The following is a 20,391-nucleotide window of genomic DNA, read 5'->3' as shown; positions in this document are numbered from 1 at the left end:
TAGATACATTATAATGAAATAACTCTTTATAAAAACAAAATTATGCGGTATTTTCTAGCGTATCGTAAAAAAGATTAATTATACTTGTTTTCCCAAAATGTGAGTTAGACTTATATTGTTTTTTATTTATAAAAAATGAGATCTTACTCAAAAAAAAATCTCCAAGGTGTCTTCTTTGGCGTAATGACATATTCACAGAAATGTATTCAGGTACACTGACAACTTTCCAGGTAAAAACAGCAATAGCAATTACTGTGGATATGACAGTAAACATGACACAGAGTTGAAAGTAAATTTCTGACATGACTGACTTGAAGGAAACAACTGAATACAATGTTAAACAAAGTGAAAAATCAGTCTATATTTTTTCGCAACCCAGTGCAAGATTTGTGCACATGATACAGACACGCCACTACTTTTTGGATCTAAAGAGGGTTCTGAATCAGAATAAATAATTATTAAGACTGAGAGAACTAACCATTACATACTCCTTATAATATGGTCAATTTTCCTAAAGCGTATTTACCACCAACGTCACTTGTTCTTTCGCTAAGTTACAGTAGAATGAGCACATCTTTCAAGTGTTACTAAACGGCCGATTCTACTAGACAATATTACAGTACAAGACTACATGATTCTCCAGTGATACCTTCCTTGATAAGGTTTCATAACACCCAAAGGGAAATAAGCAATGAACATTTGTAACCAACTTGATAATAAGGTTAAGATATTCCATAATCGATTGAACTGAACGTCGAACACAATACATTCGATGGACGAGTATACGAGAGAAAATTTTGAAAATGTTAGTGAACTAAACATGTTCAACGTACTAAATAAAATATAATGAAAACGGAGTGCTTTCTTGAATACTCTCTCTATATATATATAAGTATTCCGTTGCCATAAAAAATTGTGTTCAATAAGTTTTAATCTAAACAACACCATATGGACGCGCGAGATAAAGGCCAGGATCAGAGACCCCTAGGATTCAGGCATAGCCGTCCTTAATTTTGAACTACTGACCAGAGGGAAGGCAGCCAGCAGGACCCACTATCAAAAAGGTTTTGTCCGGCTTTTCAACCTAATAACAGAAGTGGCTGTCACTTTTATAACGCACCCACAGCTATAAGTGCGAAACATAGTGAGCGGAACCATGGACTTATGAATTTATAGTCCGACACCCTAAACATATAGACAATATATTCATCAATAAGATACAGCACATTAGACGCCGAGGAGACATGACAAACACACAGAAACCTAGAAGCTACAATACACTTTAGTTTTGTTAATATATAGTTTAAAAAACAACACCTATCTGACTTTCACTTATAACATTAATCGTTCTATTTTCTTTTTTTCATTTGAACCTGTACATCCAAACAGAATTTGTTTCATTCTACAAATTTTGATTGAGGTTTGGTAAAGATTATTATTACATATCTTTTTATTTTACCTTCTTACAATGTCTTTTAATTACTGAACGAAACTATGATTAATCTAATTTAGTTGAGTTTGTTTGTTTGTAATTAAGCACAAAGCTACATAATAGGTTACCTGTACTCTGCCCACCACCGGTATCGTAATCTGGTCTCTAGCATTGCAAGTCCACAGACATACCGCTGTGCCACTGGCGGCAGTTGTCAAAAGAAGTAGAGAGATTTATCCTCATTCCTTGAAGATTGGTGAATCAGGTTCATAGAACTTCCACCACCTTGAACTATAATTTTAATAATATTGTTATTACTTTTTTTTCAATTCAATCAGATTTAATTAAGTTTAACGAGCTTCCACCCCAATCATCTTATATTAATAAACGTTTCACTAATAAGTTAAAATATATAAACATTTAATACTTAGATCTAATATTACTAAAATGAATAGACTAAAATTATATTAAAATTGTTTTTCTTTTTGTTAAAATCTAAAATAAATATATAATATATAAATTATATATATATATATATAATGTATTATATTTATCACTTAAATTAAAATGTATATGAAGTTAAAAATCCAACAAATTAATTAATTAATTTATTTATTTATTTTATTTTAAGTTATAAAAATAGCTTCTTTATCCATAACAATATAAATTTAATGGAGAGATATATTTATTATCTCTTCTGAACATTGTTTTATCTTTATTTTCTTTTAACAAGTAAGAATTCATGTTTTTTCGTTGTTGTTTTTTGTAATATTCTTGAGTAAGGTATTTCAACCTTTGATCTAAAGTTGGAATTGAAAATTGTTGATGCAAAAATTTTATAGATGTGTTTATAGAGAAATTTGTAGCCAAATGTAAAACACTGTTTTGCAACTTTTTTTAATTATGTAAGTTTACATTTGACCATGAGCAAGCTGCATATTCAAAAATGGGTCTTGTGTAAGCTTTATAAATTTTATTTATTGTTCTACTGCTAAAACCTCCTTGTTCGGTTATTATTTTTAAGCTATTATATCCACACTATCCTTTTCTTACCAAGTTATTTATGTGTTCCTGCCACATTAGTTTTCTGTCAAAAGTAATACCCAAGTATTTAACATTTTCTTCTTGATTAATATTTGTATCACATATTTTAACTTGAGCTTTTTAATTTCATTAATATTTTGCTTAGATATATTATTTTTCCTGTGAAAAATAATAAATTTGATTTTATCCAGATTTAAATATATCCTTCAAAGTTTACACCATAATTCTAGAACTATTATTTCTAACTGTAGATTTTATATTATTATTGGCACAGAATGGTTAGTTACCCAATATGTAATATCATCTGCATATTTTGCTATATTGATGCAACCTTTATTAGTTTCCAAACATGGTATATCATTAGTATACAAGTTAAATAGTAATAAAAATAGTACCATTCTTTAAGGAATTCCTAAATCCGGTGAATTACAATCAGATAAATCTTTGTTTATTTTAATTTTATTTGATTTTCCTTTAATGAAATTATTCATCCAACTAACAAAAGTATAAGGCAGACTGAAATCATTAATTAACATATATATTAACCCATTATGCCAAATCTTATCAAAGGTTTTCTCAGTGTCTAATAGTATTGCATCAGTAAGAATTTTATAATTAAAACCATTTACTATGGACTCAGTAAGTCTAGTTAAATGACCTGATGTTTAATGGTATTGTCTAGCACAAGCTTGATAGAGGCTTAACTTATTAGCTTTTTCTAACAAATCTAATAATTTATTGTTTATAGTTTTTCAAATATTTTATACAAACAACTTGTTAGACTAATGGGTCTGTCACTACAAGGAGAGTTTTTAACTTTGTTTGGTTTTAAAATCATAATGATAATACTAGATTTTCATATTTTAGGAATATATACCCTGAGTTATAGGATAAAGTAAACAAATTAGCCATTTTTTATATATTTTTTCTTACAATTTTTAACATATTATATTGTATATTATCTAGTCCTGGTGAAATATTTTTAATATCCTTTAAAACTTTCATTATTTCTGTAGGAATAATATTATTATTATTTTTTAAAACTTAGATGGTTATCTTCTATAATACTATTTTCTTTCATATTTATAAGGAATATTGGATTTAATCTATCATCATTTTTTATTCTCTCATTTACGCACTTACCCTTTATTATTAAATTTATAATTTGGACTATCTTTAGTAATCTCTTTCTTTATATCTTTAAATAAAGAAACTTTTTTATCTGTTTTAGCTGTAGCAATATTCAATACAATATCTAAATCTTTACCTCTTTCAACATTATCATTTATATATTTTTATACTTTATCCAAAAATATTTTGTATAATTTCCTTTATCTAAATCCATACAAACATTTTGGAAATCTTTAACTTTCTGATTTATAATTAATTTTTTAACATGTTTTTGTTGTTTATCATACAATTTTTTGAAGTATGAATTATGATTTTTCATCATCATTCTTCTAACTCTTCTTTTTTCTTTAATTGCTATTTCTATATCATTAGTGAAATTCCATTAAAAAAATTTTTGGGGTACTATTTTGATAGAACTTGATTTGCTGCATTTCTGAAACTATTACCGATCAAATTCTTTAAATTGTTTCTCATTTTCAACTGACTCAAATTTATAGTTCTCTAAGTTTCTCATAAGTAATTCATTAAACTTGGACCAATCTGCTTTTTTTAAATTAAATTATTCTTTTTTATATTCATTAATTTTAATATTCTGAGTTTTGCAATAAAAATACTTGGTCACTATTAACATCAAGTCCTACTTCAAAATCTGTAGTATAAGAGTAAAGTTTAACTGTAGTTCAAATGAAATCTAATATGTCAGAGTTACCAGTTCTATTATCGGTATGAGTATGTTGACTGTCATTTAAAGTAATTAAATTAAATTTATTTATAATATTTAATAGATAATTTCCATTTTTGTTAGTCTGTTTACAACCAAAAGCTAGATATTCATTATTGAAGTCACCAATTATTAACAAATTATAATTATAATTTAATCCTGTAAAAATATCATGATTTGTTTGTTTGTTTTTTGTAAAATATAAATATTAGCAACTGTAATTTTAATATCATTTAACCATATATATCTATCTCTAAAATTTCACTGTCAGTTACATTTGTAAGTGGCACCAATTCTGATTTAACATTGTTGCTTACTAAAGCCATTAGACCTAGTGTATATTTATCAGTAATTCTATCTTTCGATAAGTGGTGAAACGCTTAGGGCTAAAGGAGACATGATACACACACAGAGAGAGAAACCTAGAAGTTACAATACACTGTAGTTTTGTTAATATATAGTTTTAAAAAACCACCTATCTGACTTTCACATCAATGTGAATGACTGTAACATCAATCTTCTCTTTTCTTCATTTGAACCAGTACATCCAAAAAAAAATACTTTAATTCTACAAATTTTGAATGAGGGGTTGGTAAATATTTTTACCTATATTTTTATTTTACCTTCTTACAACGTCTTTTAATGACTGAATGGAGCTATGATTAATCTAATTTAGTTGTCAGGAATTTGTTTCTAATTAAACACAAAGCTACATAATGGGTTATCTGTGCTCTGCCCACCATGGGTATCGAAACCCGGTTTCTACCGTTGTAAGTCCATTGGGGCCAGTTGTCAGGAGAATAGTGGCAGAGCTCTCGATTTTGAAGCTGACGAGCCAGATTCGAATTCGCATAATACCACAATGCTACAAAAGTTACGCGAAGTTGAATATTTTGATGCGTTATAAGAAGGGTAATCAATCCCTTAGCATGGGTGGTAGGGTGCTGCTGACTGTGTGCTTTCCCTTTGGTCAATAGTTCAAAATTAGGGACGTCGGCAGAGAGATAACCATATAGTAGCTTTGCCGTAAAATACATGTTTCCACTCTTTTATGATTAACTTTGATCCCGTCGTGTATTTTGGAATTAATAGGAGTTTAACATGATACTCATATTAATACAAGTGTACTTACTGTGTATATTTATATCTGTTACGTATTTACTGTTTCTATCCACCTATTCATTCAACAAGGAGAAATAAAATTCGTTAGTTTTACATTAGTATCTCTCATTCTGAAGAGCCACGAGTTAAGCAACTATATCCTTATTGTAATTTGGAACAAAAAACAGGAAAACCACTGAAAAGAAATCGATTAATATATCAGTTGAACTTTTTAATAATACGATGTATTTTACTCCTCTCATTAAAATTTAATAAAACACTTCATTAAGGATATTTTTAATGTATATTATATACATATATATCTGTTTGTATTCTGAAAACGTAATTATTGATCGTATTCTGTTATAGTTTCATTAAAATGCTCCGTTTTCAACGACACAAAAAGATGATTTTCCTTAGCAAAGAAATAAGAAGTAACAGCTCTTAATTACTCTTTTTTATATGTAAGCCATTAATCACATCCATTGTTAATAACCTCTGTACCATACCTCGGGGTATTTTATTTAAAAGCTAATAGTCATCTGTGCTGATTTTGATTTGCATATATATATATATATAAGCATTTCTCTCTATAGATAATCTTCAATATAGAAAATGAGAGTGATTTTTTTATACAGGAACACATGCGTGACGAATATATTTTATATATAAATACATGTCGATTATATTTTACAACGGAATAAGTACGTGTATTTAATATTCTAGATGGAAACACGTGTGTTGATAATAATGTAGATTGAAAAAACACCTACATGCCAGTAATATATATATAGAAGTGTAAGATATTTTTAAATATAAAAATTGGGAAGTAGAAATGAGAGCACCAAAAAGTAAGGAACAAGGTAGGAATGAGCAGAATGACGTTACAATAATTGGTGTTTTTTTACATGGTATCACCTCAAAGTGGGTGTGGCCATCGTTTCGCCCATTCCTACTTTGTGTGCTTTTTGTCACATTAAAGGTGTTTATAGTTAAACCTCTCTGTTGTAAACTTTGTTTCAGCAACCAAGTACAGACACAAGTATGTACTAAAATTACGTGACTCTGAGGAAATGCATGACATCAAGTTTGATGTCGGAAGTGAATCAGGAAGCTTCAATAGTCATACTTTGCATAAGGAAGACATTATAACTATCTGATTGGTAAGGGGTGGGCCAAAAGAATAGTAAGAAAACCGCTGATTTTTGAAATTTTCTAACTTGTTGAGTATTTAGAAAGGATTAGCTATTGATAAAACTCAATTCAAGTCTATAATTGGATCAAAGTTCAAAGTAAATCACGAAGTAAAGATGGGCGGAATGATGGCCACGCCCAGTTTTCGATTGTACCTTGTCAAAACCTACAAAGGATTGTTATATTAATCCGCCAATTTATACCTTGTTTCCTTACTTTTTAGTGCTCCCATTCCCACTTCTTGCCCCTAGTGGCATAGTGGTATGTCTGCGGACTTACAACACTAGCAACTGGTGTGCTTTTGCTGAAATCTATGCTAGTGTTTCTTCCATCTAGCTAGGGTGGCAGCCTTTTCTTTGGCCGGATTAATGACTAAGACTTGTTTCGCATATTCAGCATTACTGTTTCTAACCTTATCTATATTCTTGCAGTAATGCTCTCTTCGCTGGGACAAAGACTTTTCAAGGTTATCAACATAATATTTTCTCCTTTTCTCTCGTTTTGTTTCATTGAAAGGCATATTTTAAAAATCGCACTGTTTCAAGTACAACCTCAGATGTCAATAGGTCACACTTAGTTTGAAACAATGCCAAGATAAATTGTCCAACTTATCGTTTTTGTTTTCAGTCCAGAGTACTCGATCAAAGCTGTGTCAGACTTCGGCAGTGGTAGCGTTCGGCCTCACGTCTTAGGCACTGACTGCTATGATAGAATTGCTTTATCCAACACAGTTAGATATATAGAAATGAAAACTTTGTTTTGTCTTTTATTTCATTTGAACGCTCCTTGAACATATAACATCACCCACATATTTCTGTAAAATAAACTGCTAAGAATAATTATAGGAAAATTCTAGATGGTTAAACTAAAAATGTTGAAATATGAGCAAAATGCTTAAATCAATGAAGTGGGTGCAGTGGAAATTATAGATTTGTTTCAGAGAAAAGCCATGTTGGGCTATCTGCTTTTTTCCACTGTGAGAATCGAACACTGACTTTTAGCGTTATCCTGTCTCACGATCCAATGTTCTATCTCAAAAACCACTATCTTATCTTGAAACACTGCAGAAATATTCGTTCTAGCATGTCATTTTGCAGATTGCCAGAATTTGGAGTCGAGAGATACAAAATGTATTCTATCTTTAACTTAATCCTTTATTCCTCTACCATACAATGTAAGAGTTTAGATCCTACATTGTTGTAAATATCCTGATTTATAGCCTTTTGCAATTTGGAGAAGAAGGGACTATATTTCTTACTTTCATATTTCTTATAATTGATATAGGTAAACTGAAAAGAACCGAACCTTGTTTGGAAAGTTAGTTTTCATGTGGAGTATATACGCATGCACTTATTCTGCTGATCCAATCTCAACTAATACAATGTGAGAACATAGGCAGTTTATTATCATCCGTTGCAGTTGTCTGTGACCACATCTGTAATTTTAACGCCTTGCTCTAAGGCATAAAGCTGTGGTGAGCTCGAAACGGAGAGTCGTGCCGTTAGCACTTGGCAGCAGCTATTGTTTTATTACATGATTTTATGGTGTTCTTCTGTGTTGCTTGTTTATGTTCCCTTTACGGATCGTTGGACCTTGAAAGAACGTGTTTTCTAGCACTTTCACGAGCTGTACAGAAGTCATAAAACACGGCTGCTGAACAAGTCGATTTTAATATTCATCTTATTCATAATCTCACCAGATAACAGCTAAAGACCTTCCATTATTTATCGGCACATTTAATATCTAAACACATGCTTATTTCATTGCAGGTCTTATATTTTTCTGCTACGTTTTCACAAGATTACTCCTATGTCAAGTTTCTCTCAATTACAGCGCCATCTATCTTCAAGAGAGGTATATATATATTATTATTTGATTTCTTATTTATTTTCGTTTATTTAAAAATAAAAGAGTGGACGAGCTGACCATCAGTCGGTTTTAATTATATCAAGAGCACAAGCCATTGAGAGAAATAAGCATAATAACATTACATTTCTTCGAAACAGAAACTGTGCTTTATTCGAACATTATATAGTATCATAAGTAAACAATGTTTTCATTCTAAACAAAACACCAAAAGCGCAAGCTCCAACTTTAGTGTACCCTACTGCTGTTTTTTACACGAATGTTTGTTTCCGTTTAATATAAAAATTTTCTAAAAGTGTATAAGAATTAGTATTTTGAATTTAGTTTAGTACATTCTTTAGTTGGGCACGTAGAAGCGGGTGAGAATGCAATATACTAATTTTTCTATTCTTGCGAAATTATTTTTTCACTTAGGTTGACAATCCTTCACAAATTATTGAATTCATTAACTCTCTAAGAACACGTGTTTCAACAACACGTGTCTTGCACATTCAAAACATTTAATTATTGATAAACATCATTTACCACAAATATTTCAGTGTTACATAACTTCTACACCTAAGTTATTTGTTGACTTATGAAGAAAGTGAGTTAATGAACACTGATGTTTCTTCCTTTAAAAAACTCTAAAATTTTCAGTACCTAAGTTAACATTCTGTCTTTAATATGTTGGCAAAGGAAATACTTCTATTGTTAAGTTGCGATGTTCTCCGTTGTTCTTAAAACATGTAAAAAAGTGTGAAGCATTATTTTTATTGGTTTGAAGTCATAGTGAAATATGAAAACACTATTTCTATCGGTCTGAAGACACGTGTGAAATACCAAAACATTATTTTTATTGACTTGAAGACATGTGGTGAAATATGAAAACACTATTTCTATTGGTCTGAAGACACGTAGTGAGATACGAAAATTATTTCTATTGGTTTAAAAACGTGGTGAAATGCAAAAACAAACTATTTCCATCGCATTGAAGACACGTGGTGAAATACAAAGAGTACTTTTATCAGTCTGGGTCAGGAATAACCTGATAGTTACCACAGCTGAATCCATGACTTTGGAGTCATGGGTGTATTATAGGAGTGACAGTCAAATTCCACTATTCAATTAGAGTTGCCCAAGATTTGATGGTGGTAGCTGTGTTCCCTCTAGTTTTACCCGTGTTGAGCACAGTACAGATAACCCATTTGCGCTTGACAACAAACAAACGAACAAAACCCTCTATCTAGTTTACCAGCACTAAATTAGGAACGGCTAGTTCATATAGCGTTGCGCAAATTTCTCAACTAAACAAGCAAGTTAATCGGTTTGAAGATACTTAGTGAAATACATATACAGTATTTCTATCGGTCTGAATACACATAGTGGATGCGAAAACGCTATTACTATTGGTCTGAAGACTCTAGGTGAAATGATAAAATTTTATTTCTATAATCATCTTTTTACTTTAATAGATTACGTTCCCAATATGTTAGATATCACATAATCGTTTCACAAATAAGTTTAGTGTTTATTCCTACCGTTTTGAACTAAATTACTTTTATGTTTCGTGAAAGTTCTCTCACCTATTAACCAATATTTTTTGATGTAACTGTTGGAATAGTACCAGTGAGTTTTATAATATATATCAATAAAAATGTTTTCGTTGCACACGAGAAGAAGCGTTAGTTACACCCACTTAGATTTTCTATTTTTCTTTATAATACTGCTTCCCTATTTCCCTGTTTATTAATATGGAAATAGAGGAGGATTATTGATAGAACTACATTTATATACATAGAAGGAGAACCTTTTTTACTGTTTTACTACACTTGTTTCACTCCATTGCTCCAACGTGACATTCCTTCACGTTCTCCACTGCTTCAACGGATCTTTTTTTTTAGATTTCTTAATACACTACTACACCTCTCTTTCAAGTTCTACAACTTTCCATCACATCTTTCCTTCACGCTGGCCACAGATTACACCCCTCATTCTTTTTCTGTACCTTTCTTGTGCTTATCTGTCTGGTTGCTTCTCCTCTTCACGTTCGTTGCTTTCTCACTACATCTCTTTTTTCACTGTTTCATTGCATCTGTACTTTGGGCCTCCACCATTTCATTGTATCTTTCCTTTGCTTTCGCTTTCCTAATGTTTCACTGCTCTCTCATTCGCGTTATCCTTTGCCTCCTCCTCTCTCCTTAACGTTCGCCATTGTTTCACTGCAACTTTCCTTCATATTCTTCGCCGTTTCTCAGCATTGTCCCTTCTATTTAAATACTCTCCAGTGTACCTGTCTTCATATTCATATAACCTATGTTGTCCCTTCTATTTAAATACTCGCCAGTGTACCTGTCTTCATATTCATATAACCTATGTTGTCCCTTCTATTTAAATACTCTCCAGTGCACCTGTCTTCATATTCATATAACCTATGTTGTCCCTTCTATTTAAATACTCTCCAGTGTACCTGTCTTCATATTCATATAATCTATGTTGTCCCTTCTATTTAAATACTCTCCAGTGTACCTGTCTTCATATTCATATAACCTATGTTGTCCCTTCTACTTAAATACTCTCCAGTGCACCTGTCTTCATATTCATATAACCTATGTTCTACGTTATCTATTATATCACCTCAACTTTCTTTTGTATCGTTCTCTATTACATAGTATTCCACTTTCAATTTTTTCTTACATATTTTAAATTGATGTTTTTACACATACCACAACGTATTAAACCTCCACACGCACAGAAAATCCTTCCATCCGACGATTGCTATATGAAAAAAAAAGAAAGAATCATTACTCAAGTGATATATAGTAACATTGTCAGCGCCTATCTAACAACATCTTCCGACAGTTCTGGACCACAGCGTTGTAATGAGATTATTACGAGACGCCAGCCAAACTCCTTCTCCTGGTCCACATCAATGAAGTGATGGACGACATGTTTATCTTCAGTGACACCCCTTCATTCAAATATAAGTTGATAGATGCAAAGCTGGCCGTAATACTAAACCCAGCTATCCATCACTATTGATTGTAGTGTGAAGGAGCACCTTGCTATCACACGGCGGTGAAAACCGTTTCATAATCGAAACGTTTTTTTTTCATTTCTGATTGGCTAAATAGTAATAATGTTTCTTGGAATTTAAGTACTTTTAAGAATATTTGCTATTTAAGAAAAAAAATAGAATTTTTCTCATGGATATTTAGTTGAGAAAAAAAATTATTATGAATTTCAAAGTTTAAAATATATTATGATATTCGAAACCTTCGATTTGTTTCTGTGAGATTTATGAATACAAACTTTAGAAATCTGAATGTTTGTACACAAGTCTGAATGTTTGTACACAAGTATTTAGAAACACCACGATATCTTACATAAAAATAAAAAAGTAAAGGAAAATAAGTGTTGTTGTTGTTTGAAGTTAAGCACAAAGCTACACAATGGGCTATCTGTGCTCTGCCCACCACGAGTATCAAAACTCGGTTTCTAGCATTGTAAGTCCGCTGACATACCGCTGTGCCACCTGGGGGGCGAAAATAAGTGGAAACGAGTAAATAGTATTACAATATTTCATGAAACGATAGTAACTCGAGTATTTATAAGTAGGTAGATAAGACTTAGGTCTAACTTAGCTTGGGTCTAAGGGTATATATGTATACATATAAACATAGACTCATATATATATACTCACACGTGTTTATTCTAGCATACTGCTGTGACAATTAAATATTGAAATTTTAGTCATAAAAAATTTATATCTCTAAGTAAAATGTTCCAACCAACATTAGCTTAACTTCCGACTCCAACCTCATTATTGATTTCTCCAATAAAGAAATAATAGGCTTTAAGTGTGCGACCTTTCGGGATTGAATCAAATAGCAATATGGAAACGAAGTTTATAACCAGGAAATTATATGTCATTACAGCCTGAAACATGTTAGCCGAGTACACCAATCATCTCTACATTTATTTCCACAACTTTGAATACAAAACGTGCAACAATAGGAAGAAAACTGTGTCCCTGCTATATACACACATGCAACACATCATATGATATGATGTATGCGAGAAAGTAACAACACACAGATATTTTCTGTATTATGTACATTATGGCTCAGATTTATATAGAGCCAGTTTCCGATCAGTACATAGTTTGTTGATATAAACCATACGATATGCTTCTATTACAGGAACTATTTGAAATCCACACATTTTGTATTTCTGTTAAATACATTGGTTGTTTCCGTTTCTCATACACCTTGCTCCTGTTACAGACCTAGGCTGTTTCTGTTACACATAGAAGAAGTTTGTTCAATTTCAGACTACTGACTTTTCAAAAATATAATGTCTCCATCAAACACGCGGACTATTTCTGTTACTCACAAAAGTTGTTTTATTTTATACTAATAATGTATCTATCTTAAGTGCACAGATTTTTTTCAGTTAGATACATGAAGTGTGCTTATTTCTTACACCATGTTTTCCTCTTTCAGACGATTTGTTTAACACACACAGACTCCTTCGATTACATACTTAGGCCTCTTCATATTTAACACATAAAGTTTTTATTTTATTTCAAAAGCATATTATTACCGTGAAATATAAACACAGTTTTTCACGCAGACCTGGAATTTTTCGGTTACACTGACGCATTGTTTCAGCCTGATATTCAAGCTGTTTTTTTGCTACACATTTATTGACCATGTTTCATAGCGTCGGAGTATCAACATAGATGTCCAACAGGTAGCAGCTTCAAAATAAGCACTGATACCTTTATCAGATCCTTACCTAAGCTCATGAAGGATCAATCTCGTCTTAAGGCCATCGAATCATCATCCTACAAAACATCATTGACAAGATTCCAGAGTAGGCTGTAGCTGGAACCCTTGCACCTCAGAATGATCCACTGCTACTGTCATCATGAAGTGGTTATCGCAGTGGAAAAGAAACCTGCTGAATTCACGAGAAGGCTTTAAAGATGGTCAGAACATCTTTACAACAGCTTTAGAACTGGAATATGTTTATAATACAGTTCAGTTGTTCCTTCTTGCTGATAAAATTCTCAGAACCAACGTTAGTGCACTAACTAATGGAAGATGGGTCATGGTAGTGGGCAATCAATCTGGATTGCCATTAGAACTGATCTACCTCAAATATTATCCTCTTAAACATCTCTACCATGTCCCCAGACAGCCTTGAACGTCCAAGAAAATACTCTGTGTTAATCTTTGCTGATGACATTTTGATATACAGCAGATGTTTTAGCAAATGTGAAGTCGAAAGCAAGATGGAACCATCAATCCTACGAAAGACGCAGTCACGTTATGCACACCCAAAAACAGACAAGTTAATGATAATAAACCATTAACATCTTTGGTGGGCACTTCAATCCCTCTGGAAAAAAACAACAAAAAAACGCTTAAGTTCTCGAGGGTAAATTTTGAGAGACAATTCAACTTAACAGTAAAATAAACACAATAATATCCAAAGAAGCTACTAATGGCATTAATGCATTGAATGTTGCAGTAGGAGGTAGAACTGTAGATCCTCACATGCTTATATTCTACTACATCCTGTATTATACACTCCCAATGATCTGTATGAGTGCTATGCAACTAGATAATATTTATGAGTTACAAAACACACTTACACTTCATAGGCTTTAGCAGTATCGCAAAGCATCAACAGCGCTAATAAGTAAAGTTACTCACTAAGGCCTTGCACTGTAAAGACTATGCATGCCATCACCCTGCAACTGATTTTTTCGGTTTGGACGTTCCAGTTCTGCAACAACCTTGTATACACCAACCAAGCAGAGGATTGCCTAAAGGGTAAGGTGCCTCAGGGGAACTCATGGATGGACAGTTACTATGCACTAGATTCAAGATCCCCCATGCGGAATAAACATCTATGGAAATAATCATAAATAGAAAACGTGGAGACTGGGCAGAGAGTGAATCAGAAAACGTTTGTCAACATATATTTATAGACTATGGCAGACAATAATGTGTCATCATAGCCACAAATGGTTCCTACACTACAGGTAGTAAGAAAGCTGGCTAGAAAATCATCGTCTGATGGAGCAACAATATTCTGCATAAGGCTGGTGGAGCAACAATATTCTGCATAAGGCTGGTGGAGCAACAATATTCTGCATAAGGCTGGTGGAGCAACAATATTCTGCATAAGGCTGATGGAGCAACAGTATTCGGCATAAGGCTGGTGGAGCATTGAAACTTCCCATAAGCAGCACATTAATGGAGCTGGAAGCCATGAAGCAATCTTTCCTTTGAACTTCTGAATGTAATGAGCCATAAATAGAAAATGTCACCAACATAATATATGTGATTGACTTGCAGGCAGTAGTGCGTAGGATTTAGAGTAGTTGGTCTCCATACTACATGATAAGACCATCACCTGGGTGTATGTGCCAGGCTATGCAGGGGTGAAGCTGAAATAGGAAGATTACAACACCCACAAGAGAAATCATTTTTATCAATTCGTGCACAACTCTATTAGCAGGACATTCACTGACATTTATAGGGAATGAGATTGTTTGAAAACAAAGTACAGTATGATGTAGCTAAGAAAAGTAATAAATAGAGAATCAAATAAACAATGAACACCAATTACTCATCTCAATAAATAACCAACAGAGGAACCCAATAATACAGAAATTCCAGCTTCTCTGAATGGACAATTTTTAAAGAGATTATACAATGTTTTAGCTTCAAACTTGAGCTTTATAAGATACACTCTGAAATTTGATTCAGTAACTGATATATGTTACAATCTGCTAATAAAAATTCTTGATCCAGAGAAGTTGAAATTTTTGTATTATTTTACAAATATTACGCATAAATTATTTCTATTTTACGCATAGTCAAGCTAGGTAACCATGGGGTTTAAATCTTCATACAACAGGAGCATTTAATATATATATGAAACCAAATCTAAAAAAAAACTCCTTTAACATTAATTAGTGATTATATATGTACATACATTTATGTCTTCGCTTATTAACTCCCTTAGTAATATATGAATAGTTTTCACCAGAGGGCTCTATATGCATTATCGAACAGCGAATGGTGTCAACCCTTGAAATCATACTAAACACATTAAAGTAGCTTCTTCTGGGAAAGATTCCTTGCAGGGTTTAAAGACATAAAAGAAAGATAACTAATAGGAATTTCCAAGGTATTGTCATGTCTTGTGTATTCGGCTTCTTTGAGGAAACGGATGAGACTCGTCTCAGACTTTAAGAAGCATGTTCTACAAAAAAAATCAGCGATTCTAAGCACATCGTCTTTTGCTGTGTGGAACAAATACAAACGCTTCTTCATAACCAGAGCAAGTTTCTATAACAACGTACGTGTTTGGAGTACGATAGTTAGTATATAGAAGCCAGTATTGCACGGCCTTAGGCTACTTAATTTTGAAACACTGCCTACATCTTTATTTAGGTCCTTTAGTTTGAATTTTTGTCTCTATATTACTGTATTGAGTTTTATCTGTCTATCCCTTTATCCCTCAGTTTGTCACGCTGTCTGTCTGGTTAATCATTTACTCATCTGTCTACTACGCTCTTTGCCCTTGCATTTTTAACACTTTTCTACACCGATATTGTAGGGTTTTCTTGATGTGCGTGACTTTAGAAAATCTCGTCGAAAATTATGCTTTAAGGATTAAAGAAAATCATTCAGATATTACTGAAAAGTATACTGCCTCGTGGATAAAAGGGGTTGTACTAGTGTTTGTGTGTGTGTTGAGTTTTACAGGCAGTCATTTAGTGAATAAAAGTGACGATAACGTTAATAAAAAAAAGAGTTAAGTGTACGGTAGAGGTTACTTTGCAACAGTATTTAGAAATATCTTAAAATATCACAATCACCTTAGATATACTCTAAACTACTGCTATACAAATATGAAATATAATAATTTGTTCAGCATATTAATCATGCATATATATATATTCACTTTTAGTAATTAAAACTATTTAGCGTATTACTAGAAAATCGAAAACTTCTCGAGAAGAGATTTGACAATGTTCTAACAGCAAACGTTATTTAGAGCAACAGTTTCATATAAATAATGAAAGAAAATTTGCTTTAATATTTCATAAGTCTAATGTTTCAGCACAAACATATGAATCACGCAAGGAGGACTTCTTTAATATTTCATAGGTTTAATGTTTCAGTAGAAGTGCTCGGTACAGTGGTGTATCTCGATGTACAGATTAAATTATCTGTTCATTTCAACTATGGAAAAATCAACATCAATTTCTTCACGGTGAAAATCTTCCTCTATCATTTTGAAAGGTTGTATATCTCGGCCTGTTTACTGAAGAACAAAATTTTGAAGGTAATTTTGTTTTCCTTATTAGCATGCATCAGTTGTTTGGAAGATTTTCCCTTTGAAGACGTTATTTGATCGACATTCAGGGATTCAATTATTCCTTCAGGATGAACAGTTGAGAAGGTTACGCTCTCTCAGACTAACAAGCGAAACGTAACAAGAACGTGACTTGTCAGGAGTTGCTTTGTTTCTAAGCCCACTGTGCTCGAAAGTACTATATCAAGAAATGGAATTCACGCTATCCAAGCGAGTGCTGGTTGCAGTTAGATACATATTGCAAACGTTGTAAATTCCTTTTATGTCACGCTTTCTAAATTTCCACTGTACCATGAAAATATCCAATCAAAAACCAGCAAAGAGTGTCAAAATCATTGATGATGTACTCCTTAATGATAAGGATCTCACCATGTATATGGAGGCTATTTCCTTGACTTTTAAAAACATATAACATTCTGAATGACTCTTTGCTTCGTTTACCCTGTATTAGATATACGGTCACTGTAGGGGTGTTAAAAGGACGAAATTGTCGACGTCACCACAATTAATACAAGGTTAATTTGTACGATATTCAAATACAGAATACAGGATATTTAAACAAAAATTAATTTCTGCATCTCGTATTAGAAATACAAAAATAAAGCTGAAACCGGAATTAATATTCATCATCTTAAGGGATACGTTTGATGGTTAAGATTAATATATTACACCCTAACAAATAATTCTGGTTAACAAGGTTTAAATCATGTTCATATAAGGTACGTGTGAATGTCAAAATTTAGACCTAGTCACAATACTCAGTCATAGACTTACCAACATTTACACAAAGTTGTAACACTCAGTCATAGACTTACCAACATTTACACAAAGTTGTAACACTCAGTCATAGACTTAACAATATTTAAAGAAAGTTGTAACACACAGTCATAGACTTACCAATATTTACAGGAAGTTGTAACACGCAGTCATATACTTACTAATATTTACACAAAGTTGTAACACTCAGTCATAGACTTACCAATATTTACAAAAGTTGTAACACGCAGTCATATATTTACACACAGTTGTAACACTCAGTCATAGACTTGCCAATATTTACAGAAAGTTGTAACACGCAGTCATAGACTTACCAATATTTACAGAAAGTTGTAACACGCAGTCATATACCTACTAATATTTACACAAAGTTGTAACACTCAGTCATAGACTTACCAATATTTACACAAAGTTGTATCACGCAGTCATAGACTTACTAATATTTATACAAAGTTGTAACACGCAGTCATATACTTTTGAATATTATGCTTCTGCCAAGTTATCCCAGTGTCAAATAATTTTGAAGATCATGGTTTTTTTCACGTTGTCACAGTATCAGATTATAATAAAGATCATGGCTCCTTTCATGTTGTTACAATGTCAGATAATAATGAATATTATGGTTCAGGCCCTGACGACTGTGCTGATAGTGTGAAAAAATATTGCAGAAATGAAACACAAATAGTAATTTTAAGTTCACAGTTCACACTTGATTTATTTTTTGAAATAATTGATCAATATAATGTTATCACTAGTAAACTGGAAGAGTAACATTAAGGATCTATGGTGTGAAAGAAATGTTGGTGGTAAGCAATATGAATAAGATAATGAACGGTGGACTCAAATAGTTCATCACAAGTAGCCTTTATTATACATTATATGTGTGTGGTCACTGAGAATCTGCTGTTAAAATGAGTTGGTGGATCAATCAGGACCAGGAAAATGTCACCTATGTCCTAATATATCTCTCGGTATTAAATCAGAAACAGCAATGTCCCTGGTTACTAAATCAGAAACAGCAATATCCCTGGGTGCTAAATCAGAAACAGCAACATCCCTAGGTACTATATAAGAAGCAGCACTATCACTGGGTGCTAAATCAGAAACAACAATATTCCTGGGTGCTAAATGAGAAACAGCAATATCTCTAGGTACTAAATCAGAAGCAGCACTATCCCTGGGTGCTAAATCGGAAACAGCAATATCCCTGGGTACTATATAAGAAGCAGCACTATCCCTAGGTACTAAATCAGAAACAACAATATTCCTGGGTACTATATAAGAAGCAGCACTATCACTGGTTACTAAATCAGAAACAGCAATATCCTTGGGTACTATATAAGAAGCAGCACTATCACTGGTTACTAAATCAGAAACAGCAATATCCCTGGGTACTAAATCAGAAGCACCACTATCCCTGGGTACTAAATTAGGAAGAAAACTACCTGATCTATGGTAACAAGTGAGCCAGAAAACTATGTTATTAATAAAGTGCATAAACATAAACAAATAATTTGGGGCTAAATCTTTCTTTTTTCAATTTATAACTTTAACTACAATTAAATACAACACGAAAATAACTGCATTTACGTTGAACAACGGATGTGAAACAGTACACACAGAAATGTAAATTAGGAGCCGGCAGCCAACTTACTCCTTGCGAACATTTGTTTTTGTTTGGTTAAGGACAAAGCTGCAAAAGGGGGCTATCTGCGCTCTGACAACCGCAGGAATAGATCACCAAATTTTAGCATCATACGCTCTCAAGCCTGCCGGTGTGCCATCAGAGAACGATTAGTCAAAGCTCGTGAACTAGCCCTAGAGCAATACACTTAAGAAATGACTTGTCTTTGTCACAAAGTTGGACCGAATTTAGACAAATGTTCGAAATGAAAACAGTCAAAACCGCCTTACAGCTGCATGGTGTATTCACGTCGCTGAGTAAATAAACAAGTAGTGAATGACACGTGAAAGGTGTTGTGATAACATGCATGTACAAACAGTTGACTCAAACAAGCAGTTGACTCAAACCAATACACAGCTAAAAATAATAGTAATAACGATATAAGGAAGAATTAAGAATAGAATCAGGATAAAACTCAGAGGTTAGCTTTGAAAACAAAACAAAATCGTGGAAGTTTCTCTGTAATGTATAGGTTGATGATCAATTCCAGTTATATTCTTGGTTAGATAAGTGTTAAGTAGAAACCAAACTTCAAGTTTAATAATACATTAGTGAGATACTCAAACCTACCTACAGCCGCTGATACTGCTATCAGTGAAAAGCATCAACAATGATTCTAACATGAAACTAAATTCATGTAAAATGAGGTCGTTAGCCTAGTTTTTAGTTCCCAGGGTCAATGGCAAATTTCATCAGCCTAACCCTAACACATCTGCATTTAGACAACCACGTGGAAAACAAATTTCACATTATGGGAAACGAGCGACTGGAGAGGATATGGAAGAAAATACACCTCAAAATCATGGACTTCTCACGTAAAGTGTTCTCATAGATCACAAGTTTTACTTAATTATTTATTAAAATTATCATTACTGTTTTAAAATTGCTCTTGTCATTCTGTTATTATATTTCATTTATTTTTCAGTTGCTGTACCAGCACCAACCACTATTATAAAACTCACCTTCTTTATTGTATAATGATAGCAACTGGCCCGTCATGGCCAGGTGGCTAGGGCGCTCGACTCGCAATCTGAGGGTCACGGGTTCGAATCCCCGTCA

The 20,391-nt window shown here is 32.8% G+C and overlaps 1 protein-coding gene across 1 annotated transcript in view; it reads right to left on the bottom strand.

Annotated features, from left to right (window-relative positions):
• Positions 1-1,654: 1,654 nt before the first annotated feature.
• Positions 1,655-20,391, bottom strand: part of LOC106459141 (protein trachealess-like) — a 168,121-nt gene continuing 149,384 nt past the window's right edge. Inside the window, exon 14 of the mRNA XM_022385736.1 lies at positions 1,655-1,723. The gene's annotated coding sequence lies outside the window, so the exon portion shown is untranslated. The remainder of the gene's footprint in view (positions 1,724-20,391) is intronic.

This window comes from Limulus polyphemus, unplaced genomic scaffold (assembly GCF_000517525.1).
Source record: "Limulus polyphemus unplaced genomic scaffold, Limulus_polyphemus-2.1.2 Scaffold26, whole genome shotgun sequence".
Lineage (NCBI taxonomy): Eukaryota > Metazoa > Arthropoda > Merostomata > Xiphosura > Limulidae > Limulus > Limulus polyphemus.
Note: the sequence above shows the minus strand (reverse complement) of the source record. Positions and strands in the feature narration are given on the sequence as shown.